The sequence below is a fragment of the Panthera uncia genome (genome assembly GCF_023721935.1).
Source record: "Panthera uncia isolate 11264 chromosome A1 unlocalized genomic scaffold, Puncia_PCG_1.0 HiC_scaffold_17, whole genome shotgun sequence".
Lineage (NCBI taxonomy): Eukaryota > Metazoa > Chordata > Mammalia > Carnivora > Felidae > Panthera > Panthera uncia.
In genome coordinates this window covers 48499614-48520632 of record NW_026057577.1, presented here as the reverse complement: position 1 = coordinate 48520632, position 21019 = coordinate 48499614, and the positions used below count along the sequence as shown (strand labels likewise).

Sequence of the window (21019 nt, the reverse complement as noted above, 5' to 3'; positions counted from 1 at the left end):
CAGAATCCCAAACAAACTCTGCGTTGTCAGCTCAGAGACTGATATGGGGCTTCGTCTCCCAAACCATGAGATCATGACCTGAGCTGAAATCAAGAGATAGACACTTAACTGAGTGAGCCACTCAGGCAGCTTCTTTTTAAGAGCCCACTGGTAAATTTTTATAAAGAGATTTGGGCAACAATTCATAGATTGTCATAGCAAGATCTCCCACCAATAAAGAAACTGCTCATGAGGAGGAAAAGAAAACAAAACAAAACAGACCTTGGGTGCAATGGTATAACTAGCCAAATAAAACACACATAGGGTATTTTTCAAAAATATAGATTATTATAACTTCTTTCAAGAGATTCTTATTTTGGAGATTAGATATAAAACTTAAGATTCTTTATTTTAAAGTGCAGATGTACTTCTTTTTCTCCAACATTCTCAACAATTATAAACACATGCTCAATCTTATTTCATCTATGCTCAAACCACCATCTTTTCTCCCTCTCCATTCTCTGCTATTATTTTGACAAACTCTTAGCTTGGATTACTGTAAAGACTGAAAAGTGAAGTCACTATAAAAGTTTTTAAAAATACAGTACATTATATTTTCCTATTGATTTGAAGAGATCACACAATATATCTAACTAGATTTGACAGAAATTTCAATGTTGGACTAATCTTTCTAAATGAGTTCAAAAGTTAAAATGTAGAGCAAAGGGTCCTCAGGCATGCCCACAGCTATTAGTTGACACTTAGTGGTTGTATAAGATCATTTTAGTTTAATCATGGCTATCACAGTTGTTTGCTAATTTATATTTGGTATACTTGTCCTTAGTTCTGAGGCAATTTTATAAAGGACACTATTAACTCATTATGGGTAAGTACATGAATAGTAAACAATGAAAATAGTGATAAGAAAGAAAAAAAGAAAGGTAAGAAACTTATTCAATGAAAAAAGTATAAATGCTATTAAGAACATTTGATCCTGAAGGAAAAAATCAATAACTGAATGTATAAAATGTGCTATGCCTACAACATACAGCAGGAAATGAGAAAGGAGTCTGATCAAATAGCTAAGTTTCACTTATGGCTATAAGACGAACATCAATGTCTGAACTTTACTGGCCTGATTCTAATCTAGTAGAAATCTGAGTTTCTTCAATATCAGCACTACTAATCCAATTTTCATATCAAATGACGGTTAGCCTCAACATGTTTTTGAAAAATATTACATACATAATAGTAGTAGACATACAAATAGAAGTTACTAAAGAGGTCCACATTTGCAAAAATTTCCATTTTTACATTTCTACATATTACTTACATAATGAAATAGATCCTTATAGTCTGGAAACTGTATACATCCATGTAACCAACAGCAATGAAGATGTAAAATCAAATACTATGGTGAAAAAAAAAGGGGCAAGAGTGGGTATCCTTGTTTCATTCCTAATCTTAGAAGAAAGATTTTCAGCTTTTCACCGAGTAGAATGTCAGCTGTGGGCTTGTCATATATGGCCTTTATTATATTGAGGTATGTTCCTTTTATACTCACTTTGTTGAGAATTTTTACCATAACTGGATGTTGAATTTTTGTCAAATGTTTTTTCCACATTTACTAAGATGATCATTATGATTTTTACCCTTCATTTTGTTAATATAATACATCACACGGACTGATTTAAGGACGTTGACCCATCTTTACTTCCCTAGAATAAACCTCACTTGATCATAGTGTATGATCCTTTTAATGTATTGCTCAATTCAGTTTACTAATATTTTCTCGAGGATTTTTACATCTATGTTCATCAGGAATATAGCCCTATGATTTTCTTTTCTTTTGGCATCTTTCTCTGGCTTTGGTATAAAGGCAATGAAAGCCTCATAAAGTAAGTCTGTAAGACTTCCCTCCCCTTATATTCTCTGGAAGAGTTTGAAAAGGATAGGTATTAATGCTTCTTTGAATATTTGATAGAATTCACCAGTGAAGCTATCAAGTCCTAGCTACAGCAATCAGGCAAGAAAAAGAAATAAAAGGCATCCAAACTGGAAAGCAAAAAGTAAAAATGTCACTATTTGCAAATGACATAATAGTATATACAAAAACCCTAAAGACTTCATCAAAAAACTATTAAACCTAATTAAGTGAATTCAGTAAAGTTGCAGGATACAAAAATCAGTTGAATTTCTAATAAGAAATTTTCAGAAAAAAAAAAGACAACAATCCCATTTACAATTGTATCTAAGAATAAAATACCTAGGAATAAAGTTAATGAAAGTGAAAGATCTGAATATTGAAAATTCTAAAACATTAATGAAAGAAATTAAAGACACAAATAAATGAAAAGCTATTCCATACTCATAAACTAGAAGAATCAGTAGGAGTACAATGTCCATACTATCCAAAGCAATCTAAAGATTCTTTTTTTTTTTTTTTAATGTTTATTTATTTTTGAGACAGAGAGAGACAGAGCATGAACGGGGGAGGGTCAGAGAGAGGGAGACACAGAATCCGAAGCAGGCTCCAGGCTCCGAGCTGTCAGCACAGAGCCCGACGCGGGGCTTGAACTCACGGACCGTGAGATCATGACCTGAGCCCAAGTCGGATGCTCAACTGACTGAGCCACCCAGGCGCCCCAGCAATCTAAAGATTCTATGCAATCTCTATCAAAATCCCAATGGCATTTTTCAAAAAATTAGCATAGTCCTAAAATTTGTACGATACCACACAAAACAAGAAAACAAACTCCAAAGAGCCAAAGTAATTTTGTGAAAGAACAAAGCTAGCAGCATCATAGTTGTGATTTCAAAGTATATTACAAAGCTATAGAGCTACAGTTATTAAAACAACATAATGCCATAAAAACAGAGAGACCAATGGAACAGAACACTCAAAAATATATCCATTCATACACAGTCAATTAATTTACAACAAAGGAGCCAAGAATATACAGTCCCTTCAATAAATGAGAGTGGGGACAAAACTGGACAGTCACATGCAAAAGAATGAAACTTGACCACTATCTTAACATTGTACATAAAAATTAACTCAAATTGGGATTAAAGACTTAAACATAAGACCTAAAACCATAAAACTCCTAGAAGAAAACACAGGTAGGTAAGCTTCTTGACTTGGTGATGATTTTATTAATCTGACACCAAAAGCAACAAAAGCAAACATAAGTAGGACTACATCATACTAAAAAGTCTCTAGCACAGCAAAAGAAACCATCAACAGAATGAAAAGGTAACCTACAGAAGAGAAGAAAATACATGCAAGCCATATATCTGGTAAGAGGCTAGTATTCAAAATATAGAACTTCTATACCTTAATGACAAAAAAAAAATCCAATTAAAAATGGGCAGAAGGTCTGAACAAATGCTTTTCAAAAAAAACCATACAGATGGCCAACAGATACAGGAAAAGATGTTCAACATCACTAATCATCAGAGAAACTATTTGTACATCATAAGATTATCACCTCTCACCTTTGAGAATGGATATTATCAAAAAGACAAGAAGTAACAAGTATTGGTAAGGACTTGGAGAAAAGGGAACCCTTCTGTACTTTTAATGAGAATGTAAATTGGCACAGCTACTATAGAAAACAGTATGAAGGTCCCTCAAAAAAAAAAAAAAAAAAAAAAAAAAGTGATCCGGTCATATGATCCAGCAATTCCATGTGCGGGTATTTATCTGAAGAAAACAAAAACACTAACTCATAAAGATTTATTCACACCCATGTTCACTGCAGTACATGCAGGCGCAGATACATGCATATTACTCAGCCATAAAAAAGAAGTGAGATCTTGCCAATTTGCAATAACTTGGATGGATGGATCTTGAGGACATTAGGCTAAGTTAAATAAGTCAGACAGAGAAAAACAAATACCATTTGATCTCTCTTATATGTGGAATCTAAAACCAAATAAAAACAAACAAAAAAACCTCCTATATGTAGAAAACAGATTGGTGGTTGCCAGAGGTGGGGGAGGGGGTTGGGAGAAATCGGTAAAGGGGGTCAAAAAGTTAACTATACATACATACATACATACATACATAAAATCCTTCCATCGCCTCAGTTGGTTCCCGTCAACACCCTAGGCAAGTCAACCTGTCCTGAATAAGACTGCCTTAACATTTGTGTACAAGTATTATAAGAATGTAGCCTTTGGTTCTCATGGATAAATACATGGAAGCAAAATTGCTGGGTCATAGTCTTTATTTAATTATATGTATTTTTTTTAAGTTGTTTTACAAAAAAGTGGTTTTATCATTTAACACTCCCTGAGTTTTGGTTACATTTTCAACAACACTTGATACTATGTCTTTCTTAATTTTAACCTATGTAATCGGGTGCATAGCCGTATCTCATTGTATTTTTGTTTTGCCCTTCTCTAATTACAAATAGCAGAGCAGAGCCTCATATATACTTAGACCTTATTTAGATGGTAAGACACTGGAATGCAAGCCCTGACAACCTCATGCGATAAAACTTTTGGAGAAGAGAGTGATCAAATTTTGCATATGGGAGGAAAGTAAATTATTGTGCACTGTGTTGGAAAACAACTCCCCTTGAACATCTCACATTTCTGCATGGTCTGGGTTCTTTGAGCAATGTCATTTACAGCCAATTTAATATGCCTGTATAAAGAAACATTCTAAGATAATAATGCTGAGCAACATTAAGACAGCCCAATTTCCTCTCTTGAGATTTGCTTAAATTCCAGATTAAAGATAAGGTTTTTGTCTCTTACTTTCAGAGGAAAGGACCAGACTCATCATCAGTGGTACTATGTAGGATCAGAGTTTCCCAATTTGGGCTTCCTCTCCTGCAATGCACAGTACTGCTCCTACAGGAATCATCTGACCCTCACTGTGTAGCCATGTGAAGATTAAGACTCAGGTAATTGACACAAGATATGCCCTGGTCCCTGCTTTTGTAGTGAGTAATAAATTATTTGTCTCTGATCTAGAGGTCTTGTGTCTTCTGATAGGTTAACATACTAGCTTGTAAACAAGGTAAAATCTAGACCCTTCACTGTTTTCTTACTTAACCACATAAGTTAAGAAACATGGCCACAGTGTTCTATACCACCCAAGATCAAAGACTGAGTCCATTTCCCCATTCCTTGAATTCAGACTGACCTTGTGACTTGCTTATATGGCAGTTTGTTAGGCAAATAACAGTACCTATGCCTCAAGATTTAAAACTTCTACTTTTACCTTCTTTGAATGTTGCCCTGAGAACATGATGTTATAAAGCAGCATGGGATAAAAGACCACAATGCTGATTCACAAATTCAAGACAACATAAATGGCTGATTTTTTAAGCCACCAATCTTCATAAGTTTATCAACTATATTGGTTTTTCTCAAAGAGGAAACTTTACACTTTGTTCATTTTATTTTTTTAAATTTTCCAATGTTTATCTTTGAGAGAGAGACAGAGCATGAGTGGGGGAAGGGCAGAGAGAGAGGTTAGACACAGAATCCAAAGCAGGCTCCAGGCTCTGAGCTGTCAGCAGAGCCGGATGCCGGGCTCAAACCCACAAACTGTGAGATCATGACCTGAGCCAAAGTCGGACGCTCAACTGACTGAGCCACCCAGGCGCCCCAGCACTTTGTTCATTTTCTTAAGGTAAGTTTTCTATTTCACACATTTCATTTTTTTCTATGTTTTCTGCCTTTTATTTATTTTGAATTTGTCTCTTTTTTCTGTCTCTTCAGGTAAAGATTAAATAAATGATTCTAATACTTTTTTCTTAAAGATTTAAAGATACAAATTCTCTTGAGCTATACTTCATAAATTTTGATGCTTTGTTAATTTAAAATGCTTTTGATTTTTCCATTTGATTTATTATTTTACCCATGGGTTATTCAGAATCATCTTAATTCAATATGTGGAGGTCTACTAAACCTTATTTTGTTTCTGATTTCAAATTTAATTCCATTATAGTCAGAGAACCTAGAGTTTCTAATCTTTGCAGTATTCTGAAGCTTTCAGACAGCCCCACAAAAAAAATCTATCTTGGTGAGTGTTTAATGTGTGCCTGAAAGTCACATTCTGCATCTCTTGGGTATAATGCTTTATAAATGTTGATTAGGTGAAATTGGTTGATAGTGGTGTTCAAATCTTCTATACCCTTACCAATTTGTAGCATTCTTTTCCTACTAAATATTGAAAGTACTAAAATCTCTATCAATGTAAATAAGTCTATTTCTCCTTTTATTACTGTCAATTTTTATCTCATGTATTTTGAAGCCCTGTTATATAGAGTGAATACATGTTTAGGGTTCTATCTTCTTGATAAATGGATCCTTTTATCATTGAAAGATGTTCTTTTTCTCTGCTAACAATCCTTGCCTTGAAATATATTTTGCTTGGTATAACTATAGCCATAGGAGCTTTCTTTTGGTAAATATTAATGTGGTTTATCTTTTCCCATCTATTACTTTTAACCAAGTTTGTCTTTATATTTAAAGTGTCCACTTGTATGAAGCATACAGCTAGGTCTTACTATTTTACCCAATCTGACAATTTTTATGATTTGATGGCAGGCTTAGACAGTTTATACTTAATATAACTACTGATATGTCTTAATTTAAGATTATTTCTATTTTCTATTTGTTCTTTGTTCCTCTTTTTTCCTGAGTTCAAATAATGCTATTGTCCCCCACTCTATCTCATTTTATGGCCTTTTTGTTGTAATTTTTTCTGGTTCCTCTAGGAATATACAGAGTGCACTCTCAATTCATATAGTCCATATTCAAATGTTATGCCACTTCACATATGATCGAAGAAATTTATACTTACATTTATTTTCTTCCATATTTTAAGCTATTGCCATACATTTTACTTCTACATATTATAAATCTTATATTTTTTGCTTTACACTATCAACTGTTATTTATATACATTTAAAAACTAGAAAACAGAATTTCATATTTATTCACACACCAATTCCTTCAGTCTGTTTCTTACTACAAATTTGCTGGTAAGCCTTTTTAAGCAAGTTTGTTCTAAGATACTGCATTTTTCAGTTCTTAGAATGTGCATTTGGCTGTCAGGTTGTCCATTACTCTCCTGAAATACCCAATCCCTCATATCCTGCAAATTGCCTTAAAATCCTTGTCTCTTAATTCTAATAACTGGGTCATCTGTAAGTTTGCTTTTGTTAACTATTTTCTCTTAATTATATAATCACATTTTCCTGTTTCTTTGTATGTTTCATAATTTTTCATAGTATCCTAGATGCTGTAAGACTAAAGTTGAGAATTAAGCACAATACTTTTTTGTTAAGTCTTCCTGTTTTCCCAGAGAGTCTACAATCTTCTCTCCGGATAGATGACTGATAATTCATTTTACTAGTAGAAATCAATTTGAGCTGAAACTGGCTGCAACTTTATTTAGATTGAATTCATCCGTGATCAGTTCAACTTACAACTTCTCTATCCCAAACACAGCCAAATTTTTTATCTTGTCAATCTGTGGTATAAGGAATTTGGGATGCAGTTCCAGGTATTTTTTCATTTAGTTTACCTTTAGATTCAAATCCAGCAGAGTCCCACAACTCAAGAGTTCCACAACTCAAAGTCCCACAAGTCAATATCCTCATTGAATTTTCAGGACTACACCTTTCTCTAAGCCGTTCAACCCCTCCTTTACTGCTGCTTCAAGACAAAATTCAAGGCAGATAGAATTTATCAGCCTTAATGATTTATTTTGCCTTTGGGGCTCCATCAGATTCTTATCCCTTCTCCAAAGTCCACATGTCATTCAAAAATTGATTAGTTATCCTCATTCCTTCAGTCTTTCCATTTATGGCATGACCTATACTGATACCAGGCACATGTAGCCAGGCAGGGAAGTTGGTGTACTCTTGATTCACCTAGGAGAGGTTATCTCTGGAATTCAGTTCACTAAGGATTCCTTAATTCCACTGATGTCTGCTACCCTATTTTTTTAAAAGCATGATTCCTTTCTTTTCAGGCTTTTCTTATTCTTACCACGGAACCAAAGGTTTTCTTGTCCTCTGATAGCCTAATGAGAAGCAGAAATATCAGGGCATTTCCAGGGTAGATGAAACTGTTTTATTTATAGAAAAAAAGAGTCCCAAGGAAGATATCCAGCCTGACTCACTCCTTTGTCAAGGAAACTTGGTCATGGTAGAAGAAAAATCTTCAGAATTCTCCTCCATCTCAATTTAGGAAAAATAACATTAATTTATGGAAGAAGAGGGACTAGTTATTCTTACCAAAAAAAAAGTCTTTTTTTTTTTTTTTTTTTTAATTTTTGGGACAGAGAGAGACAGAGCATGAACGGGGGAGGGGCAGAGAGAGAGAGAGAGACACAGAATCCGAAACAGGCTCCAGGCTCCGAGCCATCAGCCCGGAGCCTGACGCGGGGCTCGAACTCACGGACCGTGAGGATCGTGACCTGGCTGAAGTCGGACGCTTAACCGACTGCGCCACCCAGGCGCCCCCAAAAAAAAAGTCTTTTGTTCCACAATTAGAAATAATACTACAATGCAAACACCCCAATAGAATTGGTTTACTTAACTCTGAAAGGCTAACATTACATCATTCTATGATCAGAAAGAGTAAGCACAGGAAGAAAGAGGAAAACGCAGCTCAATATGGCTCATAATCAAACTCTGGGAAAATGAAATTGTGCAGAAAAAGAATACTGGAGGTCTTTGAGTTAATTTCCATTGTTTCTGACATTAGAGTGGTTTCTGTAATTTTCAATAGGTCAATAAAAGCTGTACAAAAAAGACACTTGGGGAAAAATGTATCAAAAACGTGTATTCACAATGTTTGTTGTGGTAGGTAAAGTAAATCTTGACCTTATTCTGAACCTAGAAATAGCTTTCTCATTACAGTCCTGACTGGATCTTCAACTCTTCCCTATAACACAGTCTTGTGGGTGGATTAACTTCCTTGTGTGTATTCCCTTATTTCTTTTTACTTCCCAGTATTCATCTCCACGCAAAACTAACACCAGATCTCCTTAGTTTCTGCTAATTACTGCTAATAACGACTTCTTTTCCTCCTTGAACTCATTATGCATCGTCTGGCAAGCCCTGCTGGGAAATGAACAAAATAGTCAAATGAACAAAAGAGAATTCTACTTCTCTAAAGTATTCTAAAGGAATAATTGATTTTGACCATGTGCAGCAATATGCTATACCAAGTAGGTGCAATTCTCCTCCCATCTTAAAAAAAAACTCTCCCTCAAGATACCTCTCCAGCTACCAACCTATGAGAGGGAGAAAGAGAGCATCCGGAATCCAGGGGCCGCTGGGGGGTCAATTAGGGGCTCAAACTCACAAACCATGAGATCATGACCTGAGCTAAAGTTAGACACCTAACTAACTGGGCTATCTAGGCGCCCCTTCATCATTTGTCCTCAAACCCACACCAATCACAGTTTTGTCCCCATCACTTCAATGGAAACTATTCTTCCTAGTTCATCAATGGCCTACATATTGCCAAAATTCAATATAATTCTAAGTTCACATCTCACTTGACTCATTTCATTAGCAGCACCATTCCCCACTACTTTACATATTTTCTTAGTTTCCAAGATATCACATGCCCTAAATTTTGTTCCTACACTAGTTATGCCTCAGTCTCCTTTGCTAGTTGCTCCTCTTTCTGCCAATCACTTAACACATTGTAATGGCAGACAACACAGATCGTGGTCCTCTTCCCCATACCCATAGCCTTGAGGATCATCCATTTTCAAGTCTTGAAATTGTATCAACTCTTTAAATGCTAAGTACCTGAATGATACCTGTCCTAGTTTGGTTTCTCCCAAAAGCAAAGGCTTAGATAAGGACTTAAGTACAGGTAGTCTGTCCAGGTAATGACCTGAGGGAGCAGGAAGAGTAAAGCAGAGATGGAGGAAAAGCCAATATAAGGGATGGTATATTGTCAAAGTCATTCCAAAGGACGACAGGGGTCCATTCTACTTAAACTTCTTGAGAAACACACAGGCAATCTCTCAGAATTGTCTGCCTATAGGATGAAAGACAAGTTGTTATCCAATTACTCCTGTTTCCCAATGATTAAGGGTTGCCTCTGTGGACATTAACTTTCACTGGCTACCAGCCCATACTTGCTTTCTGGTTCAGCTGGCCTCCCAAAGCAGAGAAATCACTGGGGCTTACTTTCACTGGGAAGGGCATCTGAAGGCAACTTTTATGGTACTGTTTCTTGCACCTACAGTTAAAACAAGAGGTGAGCCAAGAAGATGTGATGCTGGACACCAGAAGAGCCTAACACTGCAGATAAATCACCCACATCCACCCCAGACTTGCATATCCAAATCCCTGTTATAGGTCTCCATTTAGTGGAGGAAAATAAAGAAAAAAGCAAGAATTAATCATTTAGAAAAGAGTAAAAACGAACGAATCCAAGAGCTGGTTCTGTTCTTGGATTGCACACATTCAAGTGGAGTTTGTTTTTTTTTTTTACAAATACAGTAAAGGGCTATAAATGTATTTTCCTCTCTTCCTTATGATCTTTTTAAATTTAACTTATTTTTTAAATTTACATCCAAGTTAGAGAGCATATAGTGCAACAATGATTTCAGGAGTAGATTCCTTAATGCCCCTTACCCATTTAGTCCATCTCCTCTCCCACAGCCCCTCCAGTAACCCTCAGTTTGTTCTCCATATTTAAGAGACTCTTTATGTTTTGTCCCCTTCCCTGTCTTTATATATTTTTCTTCTCTTAGGTTCATCTGTTTTGTATCTTAAAGTACTCATGTGAGTGAAGTCATATTATATTTGTCTAATTTCACTTAGCATAATACCCTCTAGTTTGAACCACATACTTGCATATGGCAAGATTTCATTTTTTGATTGCCAAGTAATACTCCAGTGTGTGTGTGTGTGTGTGTGTGTGTGTGTGTGTGTGTGTACACACACCATATCTTCTTTATCCATTCATCCATCGATGGACATTTGGGCTCTTTTCATACTTTGGCTATTGTTGATAGTGCTGCTATAAATATGGGGGTGCACGTGCCCTTTCGAAACAGCATACCTGTATCCCTTGGATAAATACCTAGTAGTGCAATTGCTGGGTCGTAAGGTAGTTCTATTTTTTATTTTTTGAGGAACCTCCATACTGTTTTCCAGAGTGGCTGCACCAGTTTGCATTCCCACCAGCAGTACAAAAGAGATCCTCTTTCTCTGCATCCTCACCAACATCTGTTGTTGCCTGAGTTGTTAACATTAGCTATTCTGACAGGTGTGAGGTGCTATCTTATTGTGGTTTTGATTTGTATTTCCCTGATGATGAGTGATGCTGAGCATTTTTTCTTGTGTCAGTTGGCCATCTGGATGTTGTCTTTGGAAAAGTGTCTGTTCATGTCTTTTGCCCATTTCTTCACTGGATTATTTGTTTTTCGGGTGTTGAGTTTGATAAGTTCTTTATAGATTTTGGATACTAACCCTTTATCTGATATGTCGTTTGCAAATATCTTCTCCCATTCTGTTGGTTGCCTTTTACTTTTGCTGATCGTTTCCTTCACTGTGCAGAAGCTTTTTATTTCGATGAGGTCCCTATTGGGACCTTCATTTTTGCTTTTGTTTCCCTTGCCTCCAGAGACATGTTGCATAAGAAGTTGCTGTGGCAGAGGTCAAAGAGGTTTCTGACCTCTTTCTTCTCAAGGATTTTGATGGCTTCCTGTCTTATATTTAGGTCTTTCATTCATTTTGAGTTTATTTTTGTGCATGGTGTAAGACAGTGGTCCAGGTTCATTCTTCTGCATATCACTGTTCAGTTTTCCCAGCACCATATTCCATTGAATAGTTTTTCGTGCTTTGTCAAAGATTAGTTGGCCATACGTTTGTGGGTCCATTTCTGGGTTCTCTATTCTGTTCCATTGATCTGAGTGTCTGTTTTTGTGCCAGTACCATACTGTCTTCATGATTACAGCTGTGTAATACAGCTTGAAATCCGTCCTTATGGGTTTTTTTTAATGTTTATTTATTTGTTGAGAGAGACAGAGAGAGCAAGCGCAAACAGGGGATGAGTAGAAACAGGGAGACAGAGGATCCAAAGCGGGTTCTGCACTAACAGCAGTAAGCCCAATGTGGGGCTCAAACTCACAAACCATGAGATCATAATCTGAGCCAAAGTCAGATGTTCAACTGACTGAGCCACCCAGACACCCCTCCCTCTTCCTTATAATTTTTTTTTAATTTTATTTTTTATTTTTTAAAATTTAAATCCAAATTAGTTAGCATATAGTACAACAATGATTTCAGGAGTAGATTCCTTAGTGCCACTTACCCATTTAGCCATCCTCCCTCCCACAACCCCTTTAGTAACCCTCAGTTTGTTCTCCATATTTGAGTCTCTTCTGTTTTGTCCCCTTCCCTGTTTTTATATTATTTTTGTTTCCCTTCCTTTATGTTCATCTATTTTGTCTCTTAAAGTCCTCATATGAGTGAGGTCATATGATTTTTGTCTTTCTCTGACTAATTTCACTTAGCATAATACCCTACAGTTCCATCCATGTAGTTGCAAATGGAAAGATTTCATTCTTTTTGATTGCTGAGTAATACATATATACATATACATACATACATATACATATATATACCACATCTTCTTTAGCCATTCATCCATCGATGGACATTTAGGCTATTTGCATACTTTGGCTATTATTGATAGTGCTGCTATAAACACGGGGATGACTGTGTCCCTTTGAAACAGCACAACTGTATCCCTTGGATAAATGCCTAGTAGTGCAATTACTGGGTCTTTAGGTAGTTCTATTTTTAGTTTTTTGAGGAACCTCCATACTGTTTTCCAGAGTGGCTGCACCAGCTTGCATTCCTACCTTATGATTTTCTTAATAACATTTTCTGTTCTATAGCTTACTTCATTATAAGAACACGATATGTAATATATATATACAAACTATTTGTTAATAGGGACTCAAAAGTTATACTTCAATTTTTGACTGTGTAGGAGTTAGCACTCCCAAACCCCATGTTGTTCAAGAGTCAGCTAGAACAGAATATAAACATTAAAAATAAGACAATGTCCCAGCAAGTCTAAAGATACAAAACACAGCAGTAGGAATAAGAATGGGAATATAATAGCACAAATAAAAATTATGTTTGTATTTTGGAATAAATGTTTATCATATATTGCAAAACAGTAAGTATTTTAAAAAATTAATTACTGGGGTGTCTGGCTGGATCAGTCAGTGGAGCGGTCAACTCTTGATCTCAGGCTTATGAGTTTGAGCCCCATGTTGGGTGTAGAGATTACTTTAAAATAAAATAAAATAAAATAAAATAAAATAAAATAAAATAAAATAAAAAAGTTAATTAACTATATAAATATATAGTGATGTTTTAAATTTTGCATGACTGTTTTTTTTAATTTTTTTTAACGTTTATTGATTTTTGAGAGACAGAGAGATAGTGTGAGCAGGGGAGGGGCAGATAGAGAGGGAGACACAGAATCTGAAGCAGGTTCCAGGCTCTGGGCAGTCAGCCCAAAGCCCGACACGGGGCTTGAACTCACAAACTGCAAGATCATGACTCGAGCCGAAGACACACGCTTAACTGACTGAGCCACCCAGGCACCCATAAATTTTGCATGACTTTTTACAAAAACATAAATCATAGGGGCACCTGGGTGGCTCAGTCGGTTGAGCATCGACTATTGGTTTCAGCTCAGGTCATGATCGTAGGGTCATGGGATTGAGCCCCATGTCAGGCTCTGTGCTGAGCTTGGAGCCTGCTTGGCATTCTCCCTCTCTCTCTCTCTCTCTCTGCCCCTCTCCCCTGCTTGCAGGTGCACTCTCTCTAAAACAAAATTTTATATATATATAAAACACACACAAACATATACACATAAGTTATAAAACAGTCTCGGGAAATAGAAAATCATGGATGAAATTTAAGGGTTTATCAATATGACTCTAAAAGAACACCCAAGCACTTGCAAACTTACAAGGAATGGAATATGATCACAAGGCTCAGGACTCATCAGAAATCTAAAATAGTTCTCAGTTCATATTATAAATTCAACAGAATTTTGATACCAATACATATCAAAGTTAGCACACTGCATTAATATACCATTTATAAGCAAAAATACTTCAAAAAATCCTAATTCAGCAGTAATACTAAACATGACTAAGGAAAATTAATTCTAGGAATGCCAAGAGAAAAAAAAAATCTATTAACGGTAACAACACACAAACAGATGAACGGGGGGAAAATGGATCTTCTTCTTGACAATGCCAAAAGGGAATCCAATAAAAGACAACATTCACTCTTGACAAAAATCTTAGTAAACTAGAAACAGGATATTTCCTTAATAAAAAAACAAACATCTGAGTCATGTTCATGAAAATACATACTAGAAACATTACTGTTAAAATTTAAAAGAACATCAACACTATCAAGTAAGTGAAAAAGACAGCCTACACAAAATGAGGGAAAATATTTGTAATCACATATCTGATAAGGGACTTGTATCCAGAATACATAAAGAACTCTTACAACAAAAAAAAGACAACAAAACTTAAAAGGGCAAAGGATTTGAATAGTCATTTCTTCAAAGATTTACTAATGGTCAATAAGCAAATGAAATGAGGCTCAACGTTATCAGTCATTAAAGAAACACAAATCAAAATCACAATGAAATAAATTTTTACATCCACTAAGGATGACTATAATCAAAAAGACAGGAAATAACAAGTGACAGGGAAGATGTGGAGAAATTGGAACCCTCATACATCACAGATGGAAATGTAAATTGGTACTGTCACTTTGGAAAAAAAGTTTGGCAGTTCCTCCAAAAAGTTAAACATAGTTACCATATGACCCATCAATTCAATTCACAGGCATATAACCAAGAGAAGTGAAAACATGCACTGGCAGAAAAACCTATAAAGTTCATTGCAGCATTATCCATAGTGGCCAATAAATGGAAACAATTGAATACTCATCAACTAATGAATGGATAAACAAAATGTTGTCTATCCACACAATGGAGTATTATTCAGCTTTCAAAAGAGATTAACTACTGATAAAGATAGAACATGGATGAACTTTGGAAACATTATGCTATAGTAAAAAATCCAAACACAAAAGGCCACATATAGTATGATTCCATTTTTATGAAACGTCCTGAATAGACAAATTCATACAAACAGAAAGATTAATGGTTGCCAGGGTCTAGGGCTAGCAGGCAACAAGAACAATTACTAATGGGTACAGGGTTTTTTAGGGTGATGAGATGTTTTGGAATTAGATAGTGATGATGGTTACAGAGCCTTATAAATATATGAAGAATGTAATAATATATTATATTATAATAATATATACTAAGAACTACTGAATTACACTTTAAGCAGGTGAATTTTACTGTATGACTTATAATTCAATAGAAAAATATCTTATAAAAAAATGACACCAGTTAATGCCATTATTACATACTAATGCAACAGATTCCAAACTGATTTCAGTAGCACCTGACTTTTTCCTTAAGATTATTTACCACCTCCCTTCTCCTTTTAAAAATTTAAGAAAAATTACTTACACCCAAAATTCCATAATCTAATCCCAACTTAGCTTTGTATAATTTTACTATCGAATTAAATCCTTTGCTCAGATAGATCTTTGACCTTACCACAGACTCCTCATTCCACCTGCCACTTCAACATACTAATTACTTCTTTGGTTCTCTATGTGGTATTTTAAATGAAAAGGTCTATAAATAAAATTTGTTTTTATGCAGTGTGTACACTGTCCTAGAAACTAAACTAAACCTGTTGAAAAACATGACCTTATTTGAGAATCCTGATCATGAATGCCACAATGCTTGAAATTCCACCCTTAGTTATACATTCTGGACCCTCTAAAACCAACTTCTATTAAAATGCAAATTCAAATGATGAAGACAAGGCCCTAACTTCCTAAGGGGAATTTCCTCATATTTTTTCCTGGGTTCAAGGCAAGAAACCACAAGCAAAGAACAGCAAAAAGTAACAATCAGCAAAACAAAAACAAGAGGCCAATTTAGACCCCCATTTTTCTGTAAAGCTGTGTTTGCTTTGGGGTTAACTTAGTTTGGGTAGGATTATAAACATCACAAACCTTTCAACGACAGAAAACCAAATCACTCTCAACACTTGTTACAGAAAATTTTTACAGCTTAATTATTAACTATTAACACTTATCAGTAAAACTTAAAAATACCACCACTTGACAAAATTGTTAGGATTCAGATTAATATTGTGGTTGTAAGATCTGCAACTCTATTAAATCATCCCAAACATGCCTTAGGGCTAAAGGCTCATCTAGTACTTTAAAATTTTTATTTATTTAAGTAATCACTACACCCAACATGGGGACTGAACTCACAACCCTGAGGTCAAGAGTCCTATGCTCTTCCTACTGAGCCAGCCAGGCACCCCTAAAGATTTACCTATTTTTTTTTTTAAGTAAAATAGCATCATACCTATAGAAAAGAATAAAAGGAAAATTTTACACTCTATTACTCAAACACTGCTTTTTCTTCTTTTTTTAACCACATCATTTAGTTCCCTATTTACTGAATGCCTTACTACAAAGGTATTGTGAGGATAATATGTAGTTTTCCAACCACAAAGGGCTTAGAAACATAATAGGGGATACAAGACAAATTCAATTTAGAAAGTAAGACTAGGGTGCCTGGGTGGCTCCATCAGTTAAGCATCTGACTCTCGATTTTGGCTCAGGTCATGATCTCACGGTTTTTAAGTTCAAAGCTGCATCAGGCTCTGCTCTGACAATGCAGACCCTGCTTGGGATTCTCCAACTCCCTCTCTCTCTCTGCCCCTCCCCAGCGTTCGCGCACGCACGTGCTCACGCTCTCTCTCGCTCCCTCTCAAAATAAATAAATAAACATTAAAAAAAAAAAAACACTAAAGGGCAACCATTAAGAATTTGCTAGAAAGCAAAAAATAAACATTTTATTAAGATGATGTCTGGATGCCCGAAAACTATTTCCTTTGTTGTTATTTTGTAGGAGAATGATGTTTAGGCTTTGAAGGAATCCCAAAGGTTAGCAAGTAATCACTATTGTAGAGAATGTACAATTTACAACATTATCTTGCTGTATTGCCAACTTTTATAAACTATTCCGTTTAACCAAAGTGAAACTGAAAATTTCTAACTACTGTTATTTCTAAGGTTATGAGAAATATCTATGTTTACAAGTCAGAATTTAAATTAAAGTTTAGGGATTAAGTCCCACTACTTGATGATAGAAAATAACAAGAAAAATGGGCATTTAGCGATAGCTATTCAGTGCCAGGTATTCTGTTAAATGCTTATATGTGTAATCTCATTTATTTCTCAGAATAATCCTGTAAAGGAGGTTCTAATTTTATCCCCATTTCTCAGATGAGGAACCAATGTTGCTTAATTAGGTTGTATTAAGAACGTGGTCATAAACAGTCCTTGAGCTCAGCCCTGCTGGCTCCATAGTCCCATGTCTTTACTCACTGTACACACTCTGTGTAGAAATTTCCCGCATATGCTTATGTCCTCCTGGACTTATCTAATTTATAATGTGTGGAAAACAGCCTTGATTTTTCAAACATTACTTCTGAAAGTTCTGTTAAGTAACAATTTTTTTAAGTTTATTAATTTCGGGAGAGTGTGCAAGCAGGGAGGGGGGCAGAAACAAAGAGGGAGAGAGAATCCCAAGCAAGCTCCATCTACACTGTCAGCACAGAGCCTGACATAGGCTTGATCTCATGAACTGTGAGGTCATGACCTCAGGCAAAATCAAGAGTCAGATGGTAGGGGCACCTGGGTGGTTCAGTCGGTTAAGTGTGTGACTTAGGCTCAGGTCACGATCTCATAGTTTGTGGGTTCGAGCCTCACATCAGGATCCCTGCTGATAGCTTGGAGCCTGGAACCTGCTTCAGATTCTGTGTCTCCCTCTCTCTCTGCCCCTCCACTGCTCAAGGTCTGTCTGTCTGTCTCTGTCTCTCTCTCTCTCTCTCTCTCAGAAATAAACATTAAAAAAATTAAAAAAAAAAAAAAAGTCAGATGCTTAACTGACTGAGGCACCCAGGTTCCCCAAATAATAAATTTCTTTAAAATTCTCTGTGGAAAAGGAAGCAAAAAAATATTATTGCTAGAGCAGTTAAGAAGTGCCAGTGTTTTATGCCCAGTTCATTCACATACAATGAACTCTGAGACCCCTCCAAATTAGATATTTCATATTTAAATATAAACAGAGGTCAATCGACAAGTAAGAGGCAAGTTTTGCAACTCTTAAGTATAGGGGCACCCGGCTGGCTTAGTAGGTAAAGCATGAGACTCTTGATATCAGAGTCATGAGTTCAAGCCCCATGCTGGATGGAGAGATTACTTAAAATAGACTCCAGGTAAAAGAGTATTACATGACATCAATGATTCAGTCATTGAAAGGACAATGAAGGTCCACAAATGCCAAGGACTGACATGATAATAAATTACACTTTTAATGTTCCTGTTGAAAAAACACCTATATGCATATGGACTTGGGAGTCTTCTTTAATAAAATATCATGCATGTCCTATGGGTAGAAACCATTCTAAAATTTCAATTCAAATATCCTGTTTATGTCAAAATAGATGATAGGAAAAAATGACATCACTGACACCTTTAGAATAACTTATCAATTCATAATGACTCTTTCTCTGAGAAAAAGCAAACACAAATCCATAAAATATCTTTGTGCAATTTTAAAAATACAGCCCTAAAAACAAGTGAATGGAGCAAACACATTCTTTCCAACAAATGGTGCCAGAACAACTGGAAACCAAAAGCAAAAAAATGAATCTAGACATAGACCTTGTATCATCCATCACAAAAATTATCTCAAAATGAATCATAGGCCTAGGGGTGCCTGGGTGGCTCAGTTGGTTAAGTGTCCAATTTCGGCTCAGGTCGTGATCTCATGATTTGTAAGTTCAAGCCCAGTGTCAGGCTCTGTGCTAATAGCATGGAGCCTAGACCCTGCTTCAAATTCTCTACTCTCCCTCTCTCTATCCCTCCTCCACTCATGCTCTGTCTATCTGTGTCTCAAAAATAAATAAAAACATTAAAAAAAAAAAAAGAATCATAGGCCTAGGGGCGCCTGGGTGGCTCAGTCAGTGAAGCGTCCAACTTCGGCTCTGGTCACAATCTCGCAGTTTGTGAGTTCAAGCCCTGCGTCGGGCTCTGTGCTGACAGCCTGCAGCCTGCTTTGGATTCTGTGTCTCCCTCTCTCTCTGCCCCTCCCCCATTTGTGCTCTCTCTCTGCCTATCAAAAATAAATAAATGTAAAAAAATTTTTAAAAAAAGAATCATAGGCCTAAATGTAAAACACAAACAATAAAATTCCTAGAAGATAAGGCAGCACAAAACTTAAAGGACTCTGTTTATGGTAAGGATTTTTTAGATGTAATACCAAAAGCAAGATTCATGAGGGGCGCCTGGGTGGCTCAGAGAGTTAAACATCCAACTCTGGATCTCGGCTCAGGTCATGATCTCACGGTTCATGAGTTCAAGCTCAGTGTCAGGCTTTGCACTGATGTGTGAACCCTTTGTCTCTCCCTCTCTCTGACTTCCCCCTGCTCTCTCACTCTCACACTCTCTCTCAAAATAAATAAAAAAAGAAAAAGCAAGATTCATGAAAGAAATAATTGATAAGTAAGACTTCATGAAAATCATAAACTTCTACTCTGCAAAAGACCATGTCCACAGAATGAGAAGATTTGCAAAGACACATCTAATAAAGAACTGTTACCCAACATACACAAAGAACTCTGAAAACTCAATAAGAAAACCAATCCAATTTAAAAATAGGTCAAAGATCTTAATACTTACCTCACTAAAGAAGAAATACAGATGGCCAATAAGCATTAGAAAAGGTGCTCCATGTCATAAGTTATCAGGGTAACACAAATTAAAACAATGACATACCACTGCAAACTATTAGAGTGGCCAAAATCCGGAAGGCTGACAACACCAAAAGCTACCAAGGATGTGAAACTCATTCGGTGCTGGTGGGAACGCAAAACTGTACAGACACTTTGGCAGACAGTTTGGAGGTTTTTTTACAAAACTAAACATACTCTTACACATGATCCAGCAGTTGTGCTCCTTGGTATTTGCCCAAAGGAGGTGAAAACAGGACCAAAGAAAAACCTGCACACAGATGTCTATAGCAGCATTATTCCTAACGGTCATTACTTGGAAGTGACGAAGACCTACTTCAATAGGTAAATGGATAAATAAACTGGTGCATTCATTAAATGGATTATTCTGAGTTAAGAAGAAATGCTATCAAGCCATGAAAAGTCACGGAAGAATTGTAAATGCACATTGCAAAGTAAAAAAAGTCATTCTGAAAAGCCTATATATACATATATACAAAAGTACAACTATATGATATACTGAAAAAAGCAAAACTTTTGAGCTTTCCAGGGGTTGAAGGTGGGAGGTGGATGATGAGACAGAAATAGAGAGGATTTTTAGGGCAATGGAACTGTCCAGTCTGATACTCTAATGATGGGCATGTCATCATACATTTGTTCAAATTCACAGAATGTAAGACACCTAGAATGAACCCTAAAATAAACCATCAACTTTGGGTGATAATTGTATGTCACTGTAGGTTCATCAACTGTAATTAATGTAACTACTCTGGTGGCAAATGCTGGTAATGAGAGACACTGTGCATGTATGGGGACAAGGGGTATATGGGAAAATCTCTGTATCCTTATGCTCCATTTTGCTGTGAACCTAAAATTCGTCTGGAAAATCAAGTCTATTTTAAAAAAGGACAGCTAGTCCTGATACTTCTTATGGAAAAAGGAATGGCTATACTTTAACTGGAAAAATTACAATTTCTGTCAGTGACATTCATATTACAACATGCAATCATTCAGTGTTAAATAATACCTCACTCTATGGGGTACATGGGTTGCTCAGTTGGTTAAGCATCCAATTCTTGATAACTGGCT

General features: G+C 36.1%; 1 protein-coding gene across 11 annotated transcripts in view; it reads right to left on the bottom strand.

Moving 5' to 3' along the window:
* The window catches only part of ERBIN (erbb2 interacting protein), a 127940-nt gene that overhangs the window by 87576 nt on the left and 19345 nt on the right, over window positions 1-21019 (bottom strand). The window contains exon 1 of one of the 11 annotated variants that reach the window (XM_049649527.1): window positions 1313-8227. The exons of the other annotated variants lie outside the window; for them this stretch is intronic. The gene's annotated coding sequence lies outside the window, so the exon portion shown is untranslated. Of the gene's footprint in view, window positions 1-1312; window positions 8228-21019 lie in introns of those variants that run through there. 11 annotated transcript variants of the gene reach the window in all.